Source organism: Lygodium microphyllum, chromosome 6 (genome assembly GCF_053477565.2).
Source record: "Lygodium microphyllum isolate KBCC chromosome 6, Lygodium_microphyllum_v1.1.10, whole genome shotgun sequence".
NCBI classification, from domain to species: Eukaryota; Viridiplantae; Streptophyta; class Polypodiopsida; order Schizaeales; family Lygodiaceae; genus Lygodium; species Lygodium microphyllum.
Window position 1 is genome coordinate 70,308,871 of NC_141140.1, and position 18,613 is coordinate 70,327,483.

At 45.6% G+C, this 18,613-nt stretch overlaps 1 protein-coding gene across 6 annotated transcripts in view; it reads right to left on the minus strand.

The window, feature by feature from the left end:
• LOC148034664 (uncharacterized) overlaps nt 1-18,613 on the minus strand; it is a 131,150-nt gene that overhangs the window by 23,929 nt on the left and 88,608 nt on the right. The window lies entirely within an intron of this gene.

Here is an 18,613-nt window from a genome sequence, read left to right on the forward strand (position 1 = left end):
AACTTTTTAAGTCCATGTTATATGATTCAAATCATGATTCATTACACATGTCACGACTCACGAGTGAAGATTGAAGAGTTAAGACTCAATAGTTGAAACTTAAGACAACTTAACACAATTAAGACTCAATTTTCAAAACTGAAGGCAACAAATGAATTATAATTTATGACTCCTAAATCATCTATGATCTAAAGAGCAGTGAAGACTGATATCAAGAACAGTGGAGACTGGCATCAAGAACAATGGAACAAGAATTAAGATGCATAATAAGTGAAATCAAGACACAATGATACATGTAACTATATCACGTGAATAATCAGTTAAAACTCCAAAGTCCAATGAGCACTGAGCACTGAGCACTGTGTACTAGTCTCTAGACTCTAGTAACTACTGAGTAATAAGTATCAACATCAATGAATGAGTGGCAACTGTAGTCTGGACAACAAGGCCCGATGTCTTTGTTGGGAACGCATGCCACGTGGTCTTTCACGCGTGTTACGCTCCCTGAATTCTCCAATCCACAATAGTTGCACCGCCACTTCTTTGATCCGCTGAAGCCCTTGTATCCCTTGATTGGAATGACATGTCTCCAATATGGATCCAACGCCATGATTAACCTTTAGGTAATGAGGGAAAGAATAAGAAGAAGAAGAAGAAGAAGAGGAAGAGGAAAAGGAAGAAAAGGAAGAGGAAGAAGAAGAGGAGGAGGAGAAAGAGAAAGAGGAAGAAGAGGAAGAAGTAAAGGCTAATGGGGGGAAGAAGAGGAAAAGGAAGAAGAAGAAGAGGAGGATGAGGATGAGGATTGGGAAGAGGAAGAGGAAGAAGAAGACGAAGACGAAGACGAAGAAGAGTAAGAAGTAAAGGCTAATGGGGGGGAAGAAGAAGAAGAAGAAGAAGAAGAGGAGGAGGAGGTAGCGGCAGCGGCGGTGGGAGCTGGAGTGCCCCGAAACGGACCGCACGATGCCGAAACACCGATCTGCCATTTCCATTTCGGTCTGAAACGGCTGGTCCGTTTCGGCAACCCCGAAATGCCGTTTAATTTAACCGAAATAATTGAAGCCAAAAGTCTACCAAAACATAGCACATAAATATCATGTGGGGGACAGAATAGGAGTGGACCGAACAACATGCAACCATGGAGCAACCAGTTCAACGAGGACTAAGTCAACCAAAACCATGGAAGAAATCTATCGTAATAGTAATCCTCGAACAAGGACAACGGAACCACACATACTCAAGGCAGAATCAAAAATGAAGGCATTACAAGTACGCCAAATGTGCCAAGGAGCACTCCATCTCAAAAAATGGAAAACATAAGGATGATTTGGCTACGAAGTGGTCAAAGAAGGCAACTTGCCCATGACCCAAGAACAAATGGCCATTCTTTTGCTATGTCACCGATGTCCACACACAGAAATAGAGCTCCAAATCTATCACGCAATAGAGTAGGAGATGAAAAGATGAATTGGGGTCTCACCATATAAAGTGCAAAAGATAGAGTAGTGATGGAAGATCTTGCAAGCACGCAGCACGTCCCCAATGGAAAGACCCCCAATAAGCAGCCTCCATATGTATGAAAAAGTTTCATATCCATCTCATATCCTCGACCCACTCTTTAAAGAGAGAGAAGTTTGGCAATGGTGTTTGCTATGAAAAAATTTCACTACTATTTTTTTGTTGATCATCTTGCTTTACTTGTTTAAAAAATCTTGTGCAGCAAGATGCATAGCTTGGTGGCTATCGCTTTTTCTTGGATTTGACTTTTGAGTAGTTGTAAGAAAAGAAAAACATCACTATGAATCACTTGTCATGAGTACCCAACGGAGAATTGGTAGAAAGCGCATTGTAGATGATCTTTCTGATGCACATTTGTTCAAAATCTCTCAAGAAGAAGATCCTTATGAAGTAGATCTTATCACATATTGGCTTGATGACATTGTAGAAGTTTTAGAAAAAGAAATATTTGATTGTACAATAGGGAAGGCTCGGCTTCCATGGTCAATCTAATTAGCGAACCTTTTTAGAAAATCGTCTAGTTTCATAAATGCCCAATCCTCCCAAGGAACAGAAGGCTGAAAATCAGGGCAACAAAGTATATTGCTGAAGTTGCTTCTTCAAGGTGGACCAAATCTAGCTTTAGCCTCTAGGTACCCACAAGTACTAGCAAATGTAATGGAAAGAATAAAGATTGGGCTGACTATGAATAATGGCATCACATACAGTCTACAACCCCAATCTAATCATTCAATCAAATGTATCTCGCTGCAAGTCTTTATCAACCCAATCTCGCCCCCTAGAAGTGGCTAGCACTTCTGCTTGCAATGAATTATCCCCCTTTCGGAGATCAAGAGAACACCAAACTACAAAGTGGAGAATCTCTTGCCAAGAGCTTCTCAAATGAGTCAGGGGAAGAGCTTCTCAAATGAGTCAGGGGAAAAAAACATGAAATTTTACGAGGTCAAGTTGAACTTAAAACATGCCACTAAGAAGCTCGGAAAATAGTACTACCATGGGAGATACCACTGTCCTCAATCAAAAATCTTGCAATATCAATCCAAGGATGACTCAACACATTGAGCCTGCAAAAGAGCTACTCTCAAAGCTATCATATGGAGATTTACATCCAACAAAGCAACCTGAGGAGCTAGAACCACGCCAGTGGGATAACCCAAGTGCTAGTGATTTCATCGTTAGAAACAACCACTCCCTACCAGTCCAAAACTTGCAAATTTGTCTCTGTACAAGAAATCAATGTAGATTTTTGAGCATTGATATGAACCCCCAAAGCTCAACCAAAGAGACTCCAAACATCCATTGCCCTATTCAGATTGGTCTAGTCAACCTTAAGAAACATAAAGAAATAGTCTACCAAAGATTGATCCAAAAGTTGAGCTCTACAAAGAAAGAGTTAAACCAACAATCTCCTTTTCATCAGTCAACTTACCTAACAAAGAGAGCATCGGTTGAGTGACCAATGCAAACAATAAAGGACTAAGAGGGCATCCTTGATGAAGAGAACAAGACAAGAGTAATCTCGTCTATGACCCCCCCATTAAATGCACTATATACCTCAACATCTCAATTGATGGCATCAATAAGAGAAGTCATGACAGGACCAAAACCCATGCTAGACATTGGTCGTCGTAGAAAAGATCAACTAACATAATAAAAAGCCTATTCAATAACTAGCTAGATCATTATAACCTCTTGGCCACAAACTTGGCATAATCAATCCCCATCTAAACATTCAAAATAGTATGTATGATGTTTCGTCCCTGAATAAAACAATACTTACATAGATGAACAACTACAAAAAGACTTCCTAGGAGGCCATCCCAACTTAGGCTTTTCTTGCATGGTAGATGGGACAACACATCCTTCACATCAGCCTTAATAATATCCGCCTTCATCAAATCAACCCATTCAAGCTTAATCTAATCTTGAACCCTATTACAAATGTAACAATGAGTAGAATGAATAACATCAAAAAGAACTTCATGCGGACCCAGCACCAATTTGTAGTACTCAAATACATCTAAATAATAGTTCCATGCTTGGTAACTAAGTCACCCTACTTTTTCATCAAATGCACAATATTCTCCTGAGCACATTTTGGCATAGACGAGAAAAGAAATTATGAATCTAACAATTATTATCACGCATAGCATCTAGACAATCCGGCAATTTATATTCAGCATATTTCTCATCTTGAAGAGATTGAGCTTTGTATTTCAATCATTCAGAATATGCGACCAATTCATTAGAGGTATACTTTGCCTATGCATAGACACCAAATGTTCCAACAAGGATTGCAAGTGGTTCAGCTCAAAAAGTAGATGCATGCTTAATACCATATTATCAAGACAAAGCACATGTATTATCCCTAAAAATGGGTTGTGCATCTATATCCTTGGACAGAACATGCATACCAAATGAAACAATCAGTTGCTACATCTACCCCAATAATTGATCATGCAACAAAAAAGACTAATTGAAACGTAGAGGCAAACAAAAGCCTTGAACCCTTTGGACAGAACCTGCATACCAAATGAAGCAATCAATTGCTGCATCTACCCCAATAATTGATCATGCAACAAAAAAGACTAACTAAAACGTAGAGACAAATCAAAGCCTTGAAGGCATGCACTAGCCCATGAGTATGTTCCAAAACCAAGGGATAATAATAAAAAAGAGCATGACCTCTCTCCACCCAAATGTCTCAACCACTACTGGAAGAAAGCAATCACTCCAACAAATGTACATCTTGTCCAATACAGACCAAGTGTCCAAATGTTAACAGTTGTACACATCAATATGTAAATCCACACTAAAAAGGATGCACCTAAGACCACATGTCTTGTTTCAATGGCAAGGCTGCCACATTATGGATGGCCTTGAGCATCAAGCATGAGGTGCTATGTCCACCTTGGCTTTCAAACAAGACATATGGTCATGGTTACATCCTTATGAGTTTGGTTTTACATACCAATGTCTCCAACATTCGAACTGGGCTTGACTGGATAGAATGTACATTTGCTAGAGTGATTCCTTCATTCCAACAAAGATTGACATGTGGGTCGAGAGGCATCATGTCCTTTTGGATCACTACCCCTTGGTTTTGGACATGACTCATCGGCCGATGCATGTGTTCAAGACTCTTACTGCCCGCTTGCCTTTATGTTTCAACAATCTTTTCTATCAAACAATCAATTTTTTGGGTACATGCAACAATTGATTGGTTAGTTTCGTATGTAGGTTCTATCTGGAGATATTGATGCATGGCCTATTTTTAGGGATAATGCATGTTCCTTCTCCTAACAGTATGGTATTCAACATGCCTCTATTTTGTGTGTAGAATTGCAGTATTTGCACTCTTTATTGGGACATTCACTCCGTATGTCATAGGCTGGGACAACTCTGATGACTTGGCTACATGTACACAATGGCTGAAATGCAGAGTTCAAGCTCTACAAGAGAAAGAAAATGCTAGTTCAAATTGCTAGCTCATTTGGATGCTTTGCATGATAATAATTGTCAGACTCATCGCTTTTTTCTTTGTCTCCGTAAAAAATATGCCCAAGAGAATATTGTGTGAATGATGAACAAGCAAGTGAAAATGGTTGTTGAGCCCATATCCATCATACAAATGTGTCTTAAATACTATAGATCCTTGTTGGTTTTGCAAGAAGTTCTTTCCGATTTTGTTCTTTCTATTCATAGATACATTCGTGCTTGGTTTGAAATTAATTCAAGCCTCACTAGAGGGAATTGATGGAAGCAAATATCACAAAGGAATAAGTGGAGGAACAACTTAAGGACTTGTTGACTCGCCTTTGTCAGCACATCTAGAGATCCGAGTCAATGCCTCTCTCTCTCTCTCTTTTTTTTTCATAAAAGGTAATTGTATTAATTACGAAAAAAAGTACAAGATTACATGATTACACGAGTACAAGAGACACGAGGGCCGTAGGCCAACGTGTGGGAAATCCCCGGACTAGTATACTAAAAAGGTTACACCAATCATGGCAAGGACCCAGAGGCAATTGCCAAATGCCAGGAATGCAAATCCTCCCGAGGGAGCAAGTCAGAGTGCCTGATGAGATCTAGCTGCCAGTGCAAGAGCCCTTTAAGCCTTGCAATATGTCGCGGTACATTAGAGGCCGAATCAAAGAGAAAAGCATTTCGGGTGGTCCAAATGTGCCAGCATCCCCAGTATCTGAAAAAGTGAAATAAGATCTTCATATGTAACGGTGACGGTGTGGGATACTTTGGGCGCACAAAAACCCAATCAAACGGAGTCAGTGAGGACCCCACCACTGCGCGCCAGATTTGCGACAAGAGTGACCAGATATTCTTGGCGAGCGGGCAAGAAAGAAAACGATGTCGGGCCGATTCCGCCGTAGTGGTGCAGAAGAAACAATTGCCATTCGAGATTCGACGCTTGGAAAGGGCCGAGGCAAGAGGAAGACCACCAATCATTACCCGCCACAGAAAGACCTTGCATTTGAAAGGTGCCTTATTCTGCCATCCCTCCATCAGCGTTGCCTGCCACCATGACAGTGATTTCCCCAGGCCCCAAACAGTATTAGCTTTCACACCCAACCATTGGTGATCTTTAATGAGAAGATGATACACCTGATTAGTAGAGGCCTTTTCCAGACTCAACCGGCCTGCAAGGTCCCAGTCCTGCCAAGGGCGATCCATAGCCAGGGCAGGAAAGGGTTGCCTACCCTGAAGTTCCGACGAAAGCTTCCCCCATAAATCACGGTATCCGCGCGGGATCCTGAAAAGTCTCCTAGCAGTCCGAAACGATGCGAGGACATTGCGAGTAGCAAGGGTAGCATCCGCAATCGAAGTCACACCCAAACGGGCCATGCGGTTAAATCTTGGTCTGAGCTGATGTTTATCTTCCCATGAAAGTAATCTGGATACTGCCAACAATTCCAGCTGAAAAGAATTAGTCTGCAAGCGGTCCCCTACAGGATGCCAACGGGCCTTTTGGAGCACCACTTTCCAAGAGCCGACCAAGTGCAGTAACAAAGAGGAAGAGGGACTGGAAAATCGAGAGTCAGCATTAAGGACATGCCACCATGAGGCCCGAAGCCGTGTGTTACCCTGGCGGAGCCCGCTGTCCTCAAGAAAATAACGGGCTATGATGGTCCACGGGTGATGATCCACACACATGGCACGAAAAAGAGACCAACGAAGAGCCAACATATGAGTTTCTGCATCCAAAATAGCTCCACCACCCATGTGCTTAGGGGTACATGCATGTGACCATGAAATCCAGGAAATGCCTGCCTGCAGTGAATCTTTCTTCCATAGCATGAAACAAATGGGATGAATGAGAGCCTTCAAAGTAGTGGGCGTCCATGGCAGTAATGGCAGGAAATACGTCAGTATTGGTAGCATAATTGTCTGAGCCACTTTGAGGCGGACATGGAACGGCCAGGCTTGCGACTTCCAATTTATAAACTTCGCGGCCAGTTTTTGTGAAATCCACTCCAGCAGGTCCTTTGGCCGTACATCCAACCCCAATGGGTATCCAAGATGCCTGACAATGGAGCTACGGGAAACCACCTGGCCCTGCCAGCCCAATGACTGTAAATCAGGCTCCGTGCAATTGAGAATGGCTGACTTAAAGGCATTGATGCGAAGACCAGAGGCTTGACCAAAGAGCGTCCAAACATCTAATGCCTTGCGAATGTTATCCCTGTCCGCCTGCAAAATCATAAAGGAGTCATCAGCCAAAGATTGGCTAATGAAGTGCTGCCCCAAAGGAAGAGATAACCCTGCCCGCTGGGCAGAAGCCGCCATGGAGGATAGCATTGAAAGGACCGGGTGAGTCGCCAAGGCAAAGAAGAGAGGACTCAAAGGGCAACCCTGTCTGACCGAGCGTGCAAGGACAAATGGCTCTGTAACCCCACCATTAAGCATAACCCTTGAAGAAGCCTCAGTACTAATGGTGTAGATCAATCGGAACATCCGGCTACCAAAGCCCATAGCAGACATAAGATCTGCAAGGAAAGACCAGTCCACACAGTCAAACGCCTTTTCCAGGTCCAATTGAATCAAGACCACTTGCTGATTGGAGTGCCGCGCATAGTCAATAGCCATTTGCACATTTAAGATATTATGCAAAATGTTGTGGCCCTTAATGAAACCATATTGGAGAGGGTGCACAATAGCTGGAAGGTGCTTGTGAAGCCAATTTGCCAGTACTTTGGAAAAGATTTTATACATTGCGCCCATCAACGAAATTGGTCTCCAGTGTTGCAGCTTTGACGGCGAAGGGACCTTGGGAATCAGTTTGATAAGGCCTTCTTTCCATGAAGAAGGCATGACCCCTGTTTCCCAAACCTGCTGAAACATGACCACCAATGGCTTTACCAACTGCGTGGCCGAGTGCTCAAAAAATTCATTAGTGAGACCATCCCAACCAGGACTTTTATCCTTAGGCAGGTGCAACAAAACATCCATAACCTCCTCTTCGCAAATATCCGCCTCCAAAGTGGCTTGCATATCAAATGGAACCTGCTGGTGGACCAGATGATAGAAGACCGAGCGGGCATGCGTAACCTGGCTAGAAGGCAAGGGAGAAGAACCAAAAAGATTCATAAAATAATTTCTGCACATATTGATAATGGTCTGCGGATCAGTGACCATGCGACCTTCCGAATTCTGGAGTCGAGTCATATTTTCGCGAGCCGGAGAAGCATGCAAGGCGCAAAAGAACTTATGAGACTGGCAGGCACTATCTTGCAATGTGTCAGTCAAGTTATGCAGCTTGGCCTGCTGATAAGATTTCAAGCTAAATACTTGAATAAGATGGGCCAAACGCCGCTCCAGTGACAGCAGAAAATCATCATCTGGGGAGTCCAGGAGCAAGGAACGGACCAAGGCCAATAAGTCCTCTGCTGCATGTCGACGTCGGCGACAAAGAGAGGCATTATGAATCCCATACTACCAAGCAACCCGCTGCACATTAGAGAGCAGGCGTGCAAACGAAGCCAAGCCCTCAGAGGCGAAGTCCAATAAGAACCTCGCAATCAATTGCTGCATATAACCCTGAAAAATTGGATGCTTCAAATAAGAGGAGTTGAAGTGTAAAGGAAGCTTATCCGGCAACTGCATAAAAGGTGCAATAGATTGTGCCCGCATCTCAAGCTGGAGGGGGAAATGATCCCACAACGCATATTGCTGCAAGACCTTCATCTCCAGCATCTCGGGAAGAAAATCATCCCCCTGCATGATATACATTCTGTCCAACCGCGACCAAGTGGTTGCATATTGTGCGGAATGAAAAGTAAAACCTGAAACAGAAGGGTGAAGCCACGACCAAAGATCTTGCTTAAGTACGTGCAAAGCAAAGGAGTTCCACACCCGGCTTTCTGGCGTATCCATTACCGAATGCCCTGAGGTGGACTGAGAAGAGTCAACACACATATTGAAATCTCCCATCAAAAACCCCCTGCGGCCAAGTGCCATGGAGCCCTGCAAAGTTGACCATAGATCCCGTCGGGATGCGGGATCATTCGGAGCATAGAGTCCCAGCAACCATAAAATCTCTCCTTTAAATAAGACTTCGATTACCAGAAAGCGGCCCTGCACATCATTTTTAACAAGAACAGGCTGGTATTTCTCATGGACAATCATCAGCACGCCCGAATAGTGCTTAGCATGTGTCCCTGCATAAAACAGACGGAATCCATGACAATCCACAACTTTTCCTACTTCACCGTGACTTTTGTGCTCCACTGCACACAATACATCCCACTAGTTCTCATGCAAGACAGACCACATGGTATGTTGCTTATGGCGAGAGCAAATGCCTCGCACATTCCACGTGGCAATCTTCATATATTTTCAAAAAAGGAAGTCAGGAACGAGGCGCCTGTTGCCTCGATTGCACCTTTGCCGCGAGGGCATCCACGACACCCTCATCCAGAAAACCAGCCAATACTGCAAACGAATTCGGGCGACCTGCTTTAGAGGTAGAAGGGAAATCCACTGCCTTGGGAGTAGGGCGGGGATAACGCCTATCCTGGACGGGCCTCAATCCAATCAGTGCTACGAGAGTCCAAACCCAGGACCTGTTGTTTGCCTTTATCCACAACATTTGGCGGCTGAAGGGCCTCCTGCATCGGGGCATCAAGCACCATGTCATCCTTAGGCAGCACAGCCTACGCATCCTCGGAAGACGGTTGCCTTTCAGGGCATTCGGCCATGAAATGCCCCAATTTACCACATGAAAAGCAGTGGCCTGCAAAATTGCCCCATTTCAAGCGAAAATGCAAGGGATGCATGCCAGAACAATTGAGGCGAAGCCAAGTAGGCCTTTTCTTGGCTGTGTCCCATAGCATGCATAAATGGTTGCGATTCATAGCCTTGAGGCAAACCCAGGACCTGTTGTTTGCCTTTATCCACAACATTTGGCGGCTGAAGGGCCTCCTGCATCGGGGCATCAAGCACCATGTCATCCTTAGGCAGCACAGCCTACGCATCCTCGGAAGACGGTTGCCTTTCAGGGCATTCGGCCATGAAATGCCCCAATTTACCACATGAAAAGCAGTGGCCTGCAAAATTGCCCCATTTCAAGCGAAAATGCAAGGGATGCATGCCAGAACAATTGAGGCGAAGCCAAGTAGGCCTTTTCTTGGCTGTGTCCCATAGCATGCATAAATGGTTGCGATTCATAGCCTTGAGGCTTGGGGGCACCAGCACTGTGCTCACAACGGCCATCGCATCCTTCAACAATGGCCAATAAACTGCCGGACAATTTTCCACTTCTACCCATACTGGGCATTCTCGTTGAAGCAGACGCTGGAAATCGGCCATCGGGCGCCATGGTACAACATGGACCAAGCGGCGATCAAAGAATAATGGCAGCTTGGACAGGAGCTCAGCGCGATGTGTTTCTGATTTCAACAGCACCTCATAAAAGCCGCGAGGTCCAAGGAAGATCTCCTCAACACACTCCCCTTGCAATAAATGATGCATCCACTGGCGAATATGTGAAAGCACGGGGATTCTACCGGTGAAGAAAAGTATGACTGCACGGTCATAAAACACTGAGAAGGACCGCAAGACTGATTTCGGGTCCACCGTGGCTTCCAGCACATCATCAGTTCCCGCATCAGAAAAAGTTTCATTGTTGTGCTGGACATAATCGCCAAGCAGAGTATTGGCAAAGTCTAGCAAATGCTCCCAGTCTATCTCCTGCGACTCCACAGGATCAGAGGCAACCTGCGCATAGGAACGTTCCTGAGGACCCATTGGCTCGTCAGGAGTATGGTTGGAGCGTTTGCCCGTAGGCTGCAGTTCAGAGCCCGGAGGCATCTCCTCCGTGCAGGGCACCATATCCTCCGGCTCCTCTGTATCGGAATCAGAGCCAAGGGCTGCCACCGTCCGGTCGAGAAAATCCATATCCAGGCTAGCCATACTGCTGTCTTCTGGCGTTTCTCTCTCTCTCTCGCTCGCGCTCGCGCGCTCGCACTCTCTCATTGTCTGTAGAAAGACAAGGCTGCACAGATCTGGCAAGCGATGGCGGTGGTCAGACTAGGGCGTCTGACAAGCGACAGGGCAGCAGTCATCAGGGGCGGGCGAGAGGACAGGAGACCGAGCAGGCTGTCGACGGGCAGGACAGGGTAGGCAGACGTCGAACGGGCGTCAGGCGTCAGGCGTCAGGCGTCAAGCGGCTAGGGCAGGCAGACGTCGAACGGGCGTCAGGCGTCAGGCGTCAGGCGGCTGGGGCAGGCAGACGTCGAACGGGCATCAGGCATCAGGCGTCAGGCTAACGATGGCGATGGCGAACAGGACCGCACAGGGAAGACAGGGGCGCGAGGCTGGGATCAGGTCGCCGCACAGGGAGGGGCATGCAGGGTTGCCAGCGCCAGGGTCACGCGGGCAACGGCAACAGGTTGAGCAGGACGGGGCGACGTCAGGGGCACTTGGCGATAGGTCAAAACGGGGGCAGCAGGGCACGACGCACAGGCGACGACCCCATCTCCATCGCGTCGACTTCTCTCCACACCTCTCTCTCTCTCTCTCTCTCTCTCTCTCTCTCTCTCTCTCTCTCTCTCTCTCTCTCTCTCTCTCTCTCTCTCTCTCTCTCTCTCTCTCTCTCTCTCGTGGTGAGCAGTCGTGGTGCGAGGGACCTAGCATAAGATATTGTACCTGGCGTGATGGAATGCAATCGTGAGCAGGTCTCTCTCACTCAGTCGTGCGCAGTCATGTTCAAAGAATGCAGTCGTTCTCTCTCGCATTCTGGCCTGAATGAATGAATGCAGTTGTAAGCAGGGTCTCTCGCATGCTGGTTAGCAGGGAATGCAGTCGTGTAAGCAGTCTCTCGCACATTGGTTTGAATGAATGTAGTCGTGAGCAGGGAATGCAGGGTCTCTCGCATGCTGGTTAGCAGGGAATGCAGTCGTGTAAGCAGTCTCTCGCACATTGGTGTGAATGAATGTAGTCATGAGCAGGGAATGTAGTTGTAAGCAGGGTCTCTCGCATGCTGGTTAGCAGGGAATGCAGTCATGTAAGCAGTCTCTCGCACATTGGTTTGAATGAATGTAGTCGTGAGCAGGGAATGCAGACATGAGCAGTCGTCACCAAAGAATGCAATCGTGAGCAGTAACTGAAAACAGTGCGAACACATTTGGGCTCGTGAAAGATTACTAGGCTTGCCAAAATTAAGTGAGGGGTTGCGGAAACCGTGGAAATTGGCAAGAGTTTGTAGAAAATCACAGAAATTGCTCTAGTCTGACAATACAAAGTACAGGTTGAGTGGCTTTGCACACAGTGTATGAGAGATGGATCATGTAGACAAATGCAATCATCAAACAGTGGAAAATGAATATCTGGGAGACAAATTTGATCAAGAACTAACACAACCGTCCATGGAAGCAATGTTCAACACCCTTTCTAAGAACACACGCTACAAGCTTATGGCCGTAGGGTCCATGATTGGACAATCTCCCTAGAATCTGACACGCATGCAAAGACTTCACGCACCATGAATGAAAAGAAATATGAAGAAATTCATCTCATGATTCGCTCTGAATGACGAATTATGAGACAACAATTAGAGAAAGAAATACGAGAGCAGCTCAAAGACAAAACGATAGTAAATCAGAGGGCAAAAATGCAAGACATGCAAATAAAGATTAAGAATGATCTACAAGCACAAATGTTGTCCGAAATGCACACGCTGAAAACTGAAATGCTGAAAGTTGTAGATGCCTACAAAGCTGAAATCTTAGAACTAAGGGAAGAATTCAATACATTTAAGAAAAAAGAAATGAACGCGCAAGAATAACTACAAAAAGAGAAAGAGGCTTTTAAGGCATGTGAAACGGAGGTTCACTCATGGGCAGAAGTGGCAAAGACAACACAGAAGCAGATAGAAGAAGCCAACCCATGGATTGAGGTAGTAAAAAAGAATAAGGGAACATCAGTGAACAAAACTGAAGTAATGAATGCTACCTTGGAAAAAGAGGTTAGGAGAAGGACTAGGGTTTTACATGTACGAGTAGTAGGATGGGAGGAGAAGAGCAACCCACAGGAAGATGCTAAGACACTTGCTGACAAAATTCGGGCTCTCGACGTACCTATCGTCAGTGCTTGGAGAGTGGGGAAGGGGGACTCTTAAGTCCAAGGCTCTAATTCTTCGCTTTGGAGACATAGAGAAAAAAAAGGCCTTCCTCTCCAAGAGGAGAGCCCTCAAGGGTGAGAAGATTTATTTGGATGAGGACCTTACCCCAACACAAATAGCGCATCGCAAAGAACACATGCCCAAGGTATTGGAGGCTCGCAAAGAGGAAAAGTGGGTTGTTTATAGGGATGAACAAGTCATCATCACTGACAAGAGGACTTCATGACGGTACAAGACCTATGAGACACTTCGGAGGTCAATATGGAATTGTAATGGAGCCCTACGCTTGGATGCTAGTTACTTTGAATATAGCTTCAAAAACATAGACATAGCAATGTACACAGAAACACACCAATGTAAAGGCAATCGACTACCAGACATGCGGGGATACAGGTGGGAAAGTGTATTTCGTCCAGCAGCCAGAAAACCAGGAAGCATTAGGGGTTCTGGAGGTGTGGCCATACTATACCGAGAAGACCTCAAAGGGATAGTGCAAGTAATGAAAAGAGATAATGATGCACAATATTTATGGATTAGGATACATGCACGAAGACCATGGGATATATTCATCACAATATGCTACTTTCCTCCTGCAAATTCTACCTATGCCACACGAGATGGATCTCCCTTTGATGTACTTTATGAGGATATCATGAGATATGCTAGCATTGGGGACATATTATTAGTAGGAGATTTCAATGCACGCACTAGAGATAGACAGAGTGACTTTTATAGGCATGATAATGCCATGTTCAAAGAGATCGACATACATGAAATAGGCCTACGCAAGAGAGCCCAGGATAAAGAAGTGAGTACCTACGGGACACACCTATTGACTTTGGGAAGTGCACATGGACTAGCCATCTTTAATGGTCGGCCACAATGACCAAGATCTAACAATTTGACATGTTGGAATCAGAAAGGAGGGGCAAGTATTGTGGACTACTTGATAAGCTCACCAGCATCGATACCAGACATCCAAAACTTTTAAGATATCTAAGAGACCAATTGGCATAGCAACAGATCATGCTATTTTGACACTCATGCTCTCTTGTGTACATATGAAACATGAAACACCATGCCTCCCTAAACATCCCAAATTCTACTTTACAGAAGACACCTCACACATCTAGAGTGGTTCTCTACAAACCAATTTACATACATTGAACTTCAGTAGATCGTTGGAAGAATTTACAAGGGATTTAGCAGAGGCCATACATGGATCAGCCATGTATGCATTCCCACACACTTTGCCCCGATGTAGACACACACAATCTACTGCTCCCCAAAATAGCTGGTATGATGATGAGTGCAGAGTCACCCGAGCTCGCTTACAGAGGGAAGTGGAGCTAGGCACTCCAACACATCACCAAGCAAAGGTGTTCTTCAAACGCCTTGTGCGGAAGAAGAAACGAGACTACCTAACGAAAGCAGAAGCAGAGATATATCAGCTATTTTTGGGGTACGATAGCAAGAGCGCATGGAAGATGTTTCATGAAAGACAGCCCCCCATACAGATTACATCACCAGATGCTTGGCTTGACTATGGGACACAGTTGTATGACCTGCCAGGACAGCCACCTATGCAGCCCCCATAAGCTTGTAGGCCAACACAATGGTCATTCTTCACATGGAAAATGGTTAGGGAAGCAATCTATAGATTACAAAATGGGAGGGCACAAGATGAGGATGGACTAATAGCAGAACATTTCTCACATGCTGGTGACATATTAGCACCCATATTAGCACATATGTTCAATAGAGCAAGATGTGAAGGTTTCCCTATGAGTTGATCGGACAATACTATAATTCCGCTATTTAAAAGTGGTGATCCCCTGATTCCTAGCAACTACAAGACTATCATGATCGATCATTCTTTGGCCAAGATATATGGATCTATATTGGAGTATGAACTTAGTGAGTGGGCTGAGATGCAAGGCAAGAGAGCACAAGGACAGGGCAGGTTTCAGACGAGGATATACCATGCTGGACCATATTCTCACACTTAGAGCCATGATTGAAGAGGGTCCCGAGACAAGAGGATCTATTGTTGCTTTGTAGACTTTCGCAAAGATTTTGATACAGTGCCTCGTACACGCATCATGCAAAGCAGTACCAGAGGATATACGATGGGGTGTCTATGCATCATATGAGACAATGACAGGTCATGTACGAGCACCTAGGGGGCTATCAGAGAGGATTGACAGTACTATAGGAGTGAAACAAGGATGTCCACTTTCACCCACATTGTTTGGTCTATACATAGATGAAGTGTCTGATTACATAGACTGAGGAGGAGGAGCTGGAGCCAACCTGGCAAGGGTGCTAATACCGATATTACTGTATGCAGATGATATTGTTCTCATTTTAGATTCACCGGAGGGTTTGCAGTGCCATCTAGATGCCTTGCACATCTTTTGTAGAGATAAAGACCTCACAGTGAACCTTGGAAAGACCAAAACCATGGTTTTAATACTTCAGCAGCATGGGTGACTAGATCTACGTACCAATTCCATTTGGGGTAGACATACTAGAGCATGTGAGGGAATATGTCTATTTGGGAGTCACTTTCTCTGGCCCACCTTTTTCATTGAGAGGGGCGTTAGAGGCACGTATGGCACGTGGATACGCAGCACTAGGGGCACTTGAGAGTCAATGTGTTCACATACAGTTCCAGGAGCCCCGCACCGAACTTTGGTTGTTTGACACCCTACTCACACCTACATTACATATGGAGCAGAGGTATGGGGTTGCAGCTTGTACCATAGGCGCCTTAGCCCACTCACTAATCAGATTGGAGTAGAGAGGGATTATTATGATGGTTGGGATAGCATGGAAAGGCCATTGATCATGATAATAGCACGCATGATTAGGAGTAAGCCCTCCACCCCACACCCCATTGTCACAGCAGAGCTAGGGGCAACACCCATAGTCATGGAGGCACTCTTCAGGGCAGTGACCTTTTGGCACAGACTATGGGAACTTCCATGCCATAGATACTCTAGATTGGCACTAACCTCATCTAGACAACTAGCAAACAGGAGGCGAGAAGAACTGTTGGTTTTCACAAATGGCTATTTGGATGAGCCTACATGGTTTGGATATTGACCGTCTTTCACCTTTGGATTATAGCCTTAACTACCCTACACTTTCTCTCAGCCGCATCAGAGTTGGACCATGTGATCAGAGTTGATATCTTGAGGATTGAGACGCCAAGGACATGGATCCACCCACCACTCCCTCTAGAATCGAGGATGGAGTTCTACCGGAGTCATTTCTTGTGCCTGTCCTATGATGGTTTCACTATTCGGCCAGCATATATAGACACTCATCTCTCCCATAGCGTACGGGTTGCTATCGAACAGATTCGCACCTCCTCACATAGGCTCCAGATGGAGACAAGTAGATGGACAAATACCCTAGCAGAGGATAGGACTTGCTAGCTTTGTGGTAGAGAACCTGAGACAGGGGAGCACTACATATGCAGATGCACAGTATACTATGACATACGAGGACGGTACCACTGCCTCTTCCGGGATGGATTTGAACCCCTTCGTCGCGTCATGGAGTACGAGGACCAGAGATGCCTAGGTCTCTTTCTCTTGGAGCTCGAGACGCCGAACTGCACTACTCCGAAACAAGAGGCCAGCTCACCTAGAGGGACACACACAGAGAGCAGTGACTGACTTCTTCTACAGAGCCGACCCTACTAACACTACCAGCCTAGCAGAGACAGAGCCACCCCGCCAGACACCTTACAAGCCACACCGTGGAGTCACATTGGATAAGCCATTTCCCTTCGTCGAGCACGATGACCCCGTCTACCAGGACCACGTCCGAGGAGGCCACACCACAGTCGGATTAGAGCCATTATCACGAGACACCACAAACTCACCACCAGGCATATTAGTGAAGCAGCTGGGGAATGCATGATAGCTGAGATCATGTGCAAATCTTGAGACCAGCTACAACCCATAGTCTCCACCACACTTTTGTACATGGCTAAATCAGATCTGGTTCTCCTTTCCTTTCCTTTTCTTTTCTATCGATGGAACAACACTACACATGGTTCAACCCTAGTATAGCCCCAACGTATAGTTATTTTCAGTATTGTTTCATAGGCCACCCACTTACTTGTAATGTTATCTTTACCTTACTGATGAGATCACATGAGACATGGATGTACTCTAGATTTTGTCTCATAGGCCACATTGGCCTTATGTAAACGTTAATATATCTTTCTTTTTTTCTTTCTTTCTCTCTCTCTCTCCATGAGTAGTTCCGCACCATACTTGGAACACATATGAATTGTACCCAGCCTATATACCATTTTGTACCTACTCAATTAGTTTATCATAGCATTAGATGGTAGCTTTACTGGGACCTGGAAAGTTTCCCAAACATTTTGTATGTAACGTTTTGGTCTCATAGGCCAACTTGGCCTTTCGTAGACGTTAATATAATTTTCTTTCTTTCTTTCTTTCTCTCTCTCTCATTTCCATTGCCTGTTTGGAGAGGGATTTGGACCCCTATCCAAGGTGCTGGATTTTTCGGATCAAAGATGTCTCGAGCTCTTCTTACTAGAGCTACGTTGTCATAGAGAGCACCTCTTTATGGACCCAGGAGCAAAGACAGGGAGTCACACACCAACGTACACTCACAGAGTTCTATTGAGCTTCAACCATTCCCCTGACTACAACACCCTCCTTGGACCGACTGGCAGCCCCACCACAAGGAACCATCCTAGACATAGCCACAAAGAGGTGTAGAGCCCATTGACCACATCTAGCAAGCCCATGCCCCCACAAGAGGCATCATCTGCTGCAAATACAAAGGATACTACACTGCCATCGGGAAACCATACCTCGCCGCTTCAATTTCTCTATGCTAGATAGACCCATGAGAGATATCTTAGGATAAGCGTGCCTCCTGAGCAATCCCACATTGTATTTATGGACATCATCCAGACAGACACAGCCAGGACATGGGTGACCCCCACGTCGGAACTAGGAACCAAGAAGGCTTTCTACCAAGAGCACTTCCTACACATCTCCCCGGATGGCTTCATCACCCACCCAAGCTACATGGACACACACCTGTCTCACAGGGTCAGAAGTGCCATCGGACAGATCCGCACGTCCTCACACCAACTACAGGTCGAAACGGGCAGATACGGGGCCAACCCCCTCCCCCCAGAAGACCGAATCTGTCAGCTCTGCCATCTCGAGCCAGAGACAGAGGAACACTATATCCGTAGATGCCCAGGGTACTACGAAATCCGGGGACGCTTCCACTGCCTATTCAGCGAAGGATTCGGACCACTCTCCAAGGTGATGGAATTCAAAGACCAGAGATGCCTGGGACTCTTTCTACTGGAAATACGACGCCACAAAGACCACCTCCTACGAACCACGGAGCAAAGACAAGGAGCCACCAACCAACGCACACTCAACGAATTCTACC